Genomic DNA, 5,823 nt, shown 5'->3' with positions numbered 1-5,823 from the left:
GGGCTAAGGATCTGATGTTGCCCTGAGCTGCAGTGTAGGTCACAGGTGCGGCTTGGATCTGGTGTTGCTGTGGCATAGGCTGCAGCCTGATTCGACCCCTAATCTGGGAACTTCCATCTGCCTCCAGTGTGGCCCTAAAAAGACAAAAAAAATAAAAATAAAAACAATTTTAAAAAATAAATTAAAAGAGAAAGGTGGTAGGAAAATTAACATCATTTGAGGGAAAAGTAAAGTGTAAAACCTATATCATTCCTTAAGTCAAAATAAATCCCAAATGGACAAAGGATTTTATATGTTAAAAATAAGACCATAAAACTCTTGAGAAAAGAATAGGTGAATTTATTGTAATATTATGATAGGGAATGCAGCACACAAAAACCAGGATCCCTAAGGTAAATATCTAAGAACTTTGGCTACATAAAACTGTTAAACTTTCGCATGATAAAACATACTATCAATCAAGTTACAAAGCAAACCAGGATTAAGTTCCACATGTGTGACTGCCAAAAAGGCTCATCTCCTTCATCCTCAAAGGCCTAAAAAAACACAAAACAAGAAAAGTATATAAACCAGTGGTTTAGAAAGAAATGCAAATGGATTATAAGAGCCTCAACTTCACTCATAATTAGAGCAATGCAATTACAACAGTAAGATCTCTTGGTTTCTCCTAACAGATTGGCAGAGATCAATAAATTTGATAACCACTCAGTGCCAGGGAGGGTGTTGAGCAACAGGCATGCTTGAATACTATTGGCTGAGAGTAAAACTGGTATAACTTTGGGAAAGGCGATTTGGCAATATCTGTCAAAATCCTTTGACCCAGAACTCAACTGCTCAGATTTTCAATCCACAGATCTACACTAAAAAGTCTTCCAGTTTAGGAGTTCCTGCTGTGGTTAAAGACGCAGCATTGCCGCAGCTGTAGCACAGGTCGCAGTTGTGGCTTGGATTTGATCCCTGGCCAGAGTTTCTGATTCAGGGGGTCTGGAGAGGACCCAAAAATCTGCAAATCTTACAAGCTGTCAGGTGATGCTGATACTGCCACAGCTTTAGCTTGTTTCAGGGACTAGGTTGGGTGGAGGGATGGGGCCTTAGAGAGGTGAGTTCCTTCGAGGGAAAGGAAGAAGAGGCAAAGTGGAAAGGAACAGGACTCTCCCCCGGATTTGGGTGAGAAGAAGGTAGTGGGGTGGGGTTGTCCCCAGAGGGATGTTTGAGCCACCAAAGGAAACAGGACCTTAGTCCCTGTTCTCAGCCTCACTGAAGACTCCTCCCTTCCCTCCCCACAACCAAGCAAACATCGCAGCGCACTTACTCTTGGTGAATCCACAGGCATGCTTAGGGGCATGTTAGCCATGATCAGAAAACATGGGCTGCAGATCAGAGAACCAAGCCGTCCTGGACAGAGGAAGGCATCCCCATTCCTCAGACAAACCTCAGAAGTGGCATATGGGAGAGTGTCCCTGCTGACTGAGGGTGATGTTCTCCTGGGGATTTAGCTGCTTTGATTTGGTTTTGAAACCAGAATTGGTGCTGGGAAAACTGGATATTCACATGCAAAAGGATGAAGCTGGATCCTGACCTTAACACTATACACAAAAATTTGCTCAAAATCAATAAAAGACATGAATATAAGCGCTAAAACTATAGAACTCGTAGATGCAAAAAAAAATCAACCTCTTTGCACCTAAGAATCATGGTGGTGGAGTTCCCATTGTGGCGCAGTGGTTAACAAATCCGACTAGAAACCATGAGGTTGCGGGTTCGGTCCCTGGCCTTACTCAGTGGGTGGTTGGGGATCCGGCGTTGCAGCATTGCCATGAGCTGTGGTGTAGGTTGAAGACGAGGCTCGGATCCCGAGTTGCTGTGGCTCTGGCGTAGGCCGGTGGTTATGGCTCTGATTAGACTCCTTCCCTGGGAATCTCCATATGCCTCGGGAGTGGCCCTAGAAAAAGCAAAACGACAAAAAAAAAAAAAAAAAAAAAAAAAAAAAGAAAAAAAAAGAAAAAAGAAAAAAGAAAAAGAATCATGGTGGAATAAAATTCTTAGACTCATTGAAATGGAGAGAAACCTGAACACAACCTGTGAGCCCCAGGTATCTCTTACTGGTCAGGAGGTAGAATTACTGGTGGAAGGCTGAGAACAATGGCATTGATTTCACACACAATGATCGTCATCCCTTCCTCTCCTTCTTTTATTAAAGACTAGCGTAGTGTAGTGTAGTGATTCAACCTTAAGTGTAGAACTTCAAATTTTTTTTTCTTTTTAGGGCCACACTTGCTGCATATGGAGGTTCCCAGGCTAGGGGTCGAAAAGGAGCTACGGCTGCCAGTCTACGACACAGCCACAGCTCATGGCAACGCTGGATCCTTAACCCACTGAGCGAGGCCAGGGATCGAACTCGCAACCTCATGGTTCCTAGTCAGATTTGTTTCTGCTACACCATGACGGGAATCTAGAACTTGAATTTTTACATATGTATATGCTTGTCCAAGCATTGTCTAGTAAAAGACAACAGAACATCTCCAGTACCCTAGAAGTCTCTTTTAAAAATTTTTTTTTAATTAATTAATTATGTAGGAGTTCCTGTCGTGGCACAGTGGTTAACGAATCCGACTAGGAACCATGAGGTTGCTGGTTCGGTCCCTGGCCTTGCTCAGTGGGTTAACGATCTGGCGTTGCCATGAGCTGTGGTTTAGGTTGCACACACGGCTCGAATCCCGAGTTGCTGTGGCTCTGGCATAGGCCGGTGGCTACAGTTCCAATTGGACCCCTAGCCTGGGAATCTCCACATGCCGAGGGAGGGGCCCAAGAAATAGCAAAAAGACAAAAAAAAAATTATGTATTTACTTTGGTCAAGCCCATGCATGCAGAAGTTCCCAGGCCAAAAACTGAACCCATGCCACAGCAATGACAATGCCATATCCTTAACCCACTGTGTCATCAGCAAAGTCCCCCAGAAGCCTCTTATTGCCCTTCCTCATCAATATTCCCAAAAGTTAATTTATCTATCACTATGCTTTAGGTCCACCTGTTTTCAAACTTCATATAAATAAATGAAATCATAGTTATTCCTCTTTTATGCTTGGCTTCTTTTATTCAACATAATGTTTTTGATATTCATTATATGAGGCAATTAGTTTTTTTCTTTTTCATTGTTGTGTAATACCGCATTGTATGATAAATCACAATTGTTTTTTCTTTTTTTAGGGCTGTACCCACAGCATATGGAGGTTCCCAGACTAGGGGTCTAATTGGAGCTACAGCTGCCGGCCTACGACACAGCCACAGCCACAGCCATGTCAGATCCTAGCCACATCTTCACCACAGCTCACGGCAATGCTGGAATCCTTAACCCACTGAGCAAGGCCAGGGATCGAACCCACAACCTCATGGTTCCTAGTTGGATTCGTTTTGCTGCACCATGACAGGAACTCCCAAATCACAATTGTTTTTACTCATATTGCACATTGTGTTGTTTCTAGTTTTAGGCTGTTACAAGTAAAGCTGCCATAACATTGTCTTTCAGGGCACATAAGCACTTTTTTTTCTCTTGGGAATATACTGAGGATAGAATTACAAGATCATATGGGAGTTCCCTTGTGGTGCAGCAGGTTAAGGATCCATCACTGTCACTGCTGTGGCTCAGGTCGTTGCTATGGCGAGGGTTCAATCCTTAGCTGGGGAACTTCTACATGCCACAGGCATGGCCAAAAATAAAAAAATAAAAAAATAGAATTACAAGATCATGGGGTTTGGCCTTAGTAGGTACTGCCAAATTATTTTTCCGAATGGATTGTATCAACTTACCCTTCTAGCAACAATGTTTGATAAATGTCAGTTTTCAATCTTGTCATATTTGGTACTTTTTTAAACTTGTCCTTTTAATTTTAGTCTTTTGGGTGGAAATGCATCATTAATTTTTAATTTTTACAAGTAGTAGTAATTTTTTACTTAAAATTGGGTGGTCCACGGATGGTGAATGTTTGAGAAACCTGTCAGACTCTCCTAAGTATTCAGAAATTCCCTGAGGCTGTGTGGGTGTGTTTCTGCCTATGTATGTGCCCACAGTCACAGATGGATGCTGCTCCAAACCCCACCCTCCTTCCTTGGAACAGACCCTGAATTTCCCCACCAACAGGAAGAGCTTACTTGGGATCCCAGAGGAAGATGTTTCTCATCACCAGCAACATCTGGGGAACATCTGGTGAGCCCATCCCAGACAGGAGATGCTTTTCTAGAGAAAACACATCACTTATTTGATTCTTTTTATTCCTCTATATTTTCCCTAATTCTCTCCTTCTCTTCCTGCCTCCCAACCTCCATCAACCACTGGGCTCCCTATTCTAAGCCCCCACTCCAGTCCCTGCCAACTCCCTGCCTTGGTCTCCGTCCTGTCTGGTTTCCCTCATACACAGCCCACAGGATGCAAAGTGAGGCAGCCTGAGAGACTCTCATTCACGCTAGTGCCCAACACTGCCCAGTTCCTTGATGAGCGGGCAGCATCTTCTAGAAACTAACTCAGGGAATGTTGAAGGTGGTGGAGTTCTCTGGTCCAGTGCTCCCATTTTACAAATGGAAGACTTAAGGAGAGAGAGAGAGACAAAGAAACAGACAGACCAGAGAAAACTAGAACTTCATTATAGGTCACAGAGACCCCCTTTGTCCAGGGGACCTGGCGAGAGGATTAGAGGCAGGAATTCGGAGGCAGTGGAACAAATGATTCCTTGGGACCAGAAAGCCCTACAACCCAGCAGCCACAGGAGACATCACAGCTGAGTATTTGAAGGGGGTAGGAGCAAGTGGGTGGCCACCCACCACATAGCCCTAAGGGCTGAGTCACCTCTAGCAAGGGACTTCTGAGCTGTCAGCCACACCCAGGGCTTCAGTGTAGAAGCTGTATATGCTGATGACCCTTCCATCTCCACTTCCGGCCCTGCCCTCTTCTTGAGTCCCAGATCCTTGCACACATTTACTATGCAGACCTAATTTATTCAATACGTTCTCAAGGAGCACAGAGGACAGTCAGTCACAGCCCCTGCCCTCCTAATGCTCAAGGACAACTCACAAAGAAATGCACTAGGAAACCATACAGCGAAGTGGGATGCAAGGCAGGTACAGGCCGGAGATTAGCATCTTTGGAAGTTTAAACCAGGATGAGCAGAACACACCCCCAAAACTGACTGCCGGCAATCAGGACTGGAGTGCAGTTTGTGTGTGTGTGTGTGTGTGTGTTTGTGTGTGTGTGTGTGTGTGTGTATCTTTTTGTCTTTTTAGGGCTGCACCCATGGCACATGGAGGTTCCCAGGCTAGGGGTCGAACCAGAGCTGTAGCCTCCAGCCTATGCCAGAGACACAGCAATGCCAGATCCGAGCCGTGTCTGTGATCTACACCACAGCTCACAACAATGCCAGATCCTTTACCCACGGAGCGAGGCTAGGGATCAAACCTGCAACCTCATGGTTCCTAGTGGGATTCATTTCCACTGCGCCACGATGGGAACTCCTGGAGTACAGTTATCAAGGGCGTGGGCTGGAGCACAGAGGTAAGGATGCAAGAAACTTAAGGAGGTATAGAACTGAATATCTCATGTGTAAATTAAAACTAGTGTGGTTGTACCAGTATTACAAGCACAATGTACAAATAAAAAATGTGCACACATTAAAGACATTATCGTTAAGGAGCAGGGAAAGGAGTGGGACAACTCACAAGGAAATGCACAGGCATTTTGAAGAGAGAGGTGAGGTTGCAAAGGTAGGCAAGGGCCTGATTATTCCAGCTTTGTAGGTATGAAGTTGAGACTTCATCCTGAGAGCACTGGGAAGT

At 44.7% G+C, this 5,823-nt stretch overlaps 1 long non-coding RNA gene across 1 annotated transcript; it reads right to left on the bottom strand.

Moving 5' to 3' along the window:
• Positions 1 to 318: 318 nt before the first annotated feature.
• Positions 319 to 4,240, bottom strand: LOC106505568 (uncharacterized). Its single transcript, XR_002338214.2, has 2 exons — positions 4,150 to 4,240; positions 319 to 536 (listed from the first exon to the last, which is right to left on the bottom strand). It is a non-coding gene; the product is annotated as an uncharacterized LOC106505568 (long non-coding RNA).
• Positions 4,241 to 5,823: the final 1,583 nt, after the last annotated feature.

Source organism: Sus scrofa, chromosome 13 (genome assembly GCF_054392235.1).
Source record: "Sus scrofa isolate SSC_HxYL_T2T_F1_AM1 chromosome 13, Sscrofa_HxYL_maternal_Yorkshire_Landrace_v2.0, whole genome shotgun sequence".
NCBI lineage: Eukaryota > Metazoa > Chordata > Mammalia > Artiodactyla > Suidae > Sus > Sus scrofa.
Note: the sequence above shows the minus strand (reverse complement) of the source record. Positions and strands in the feature narration are given on the sequence as shown.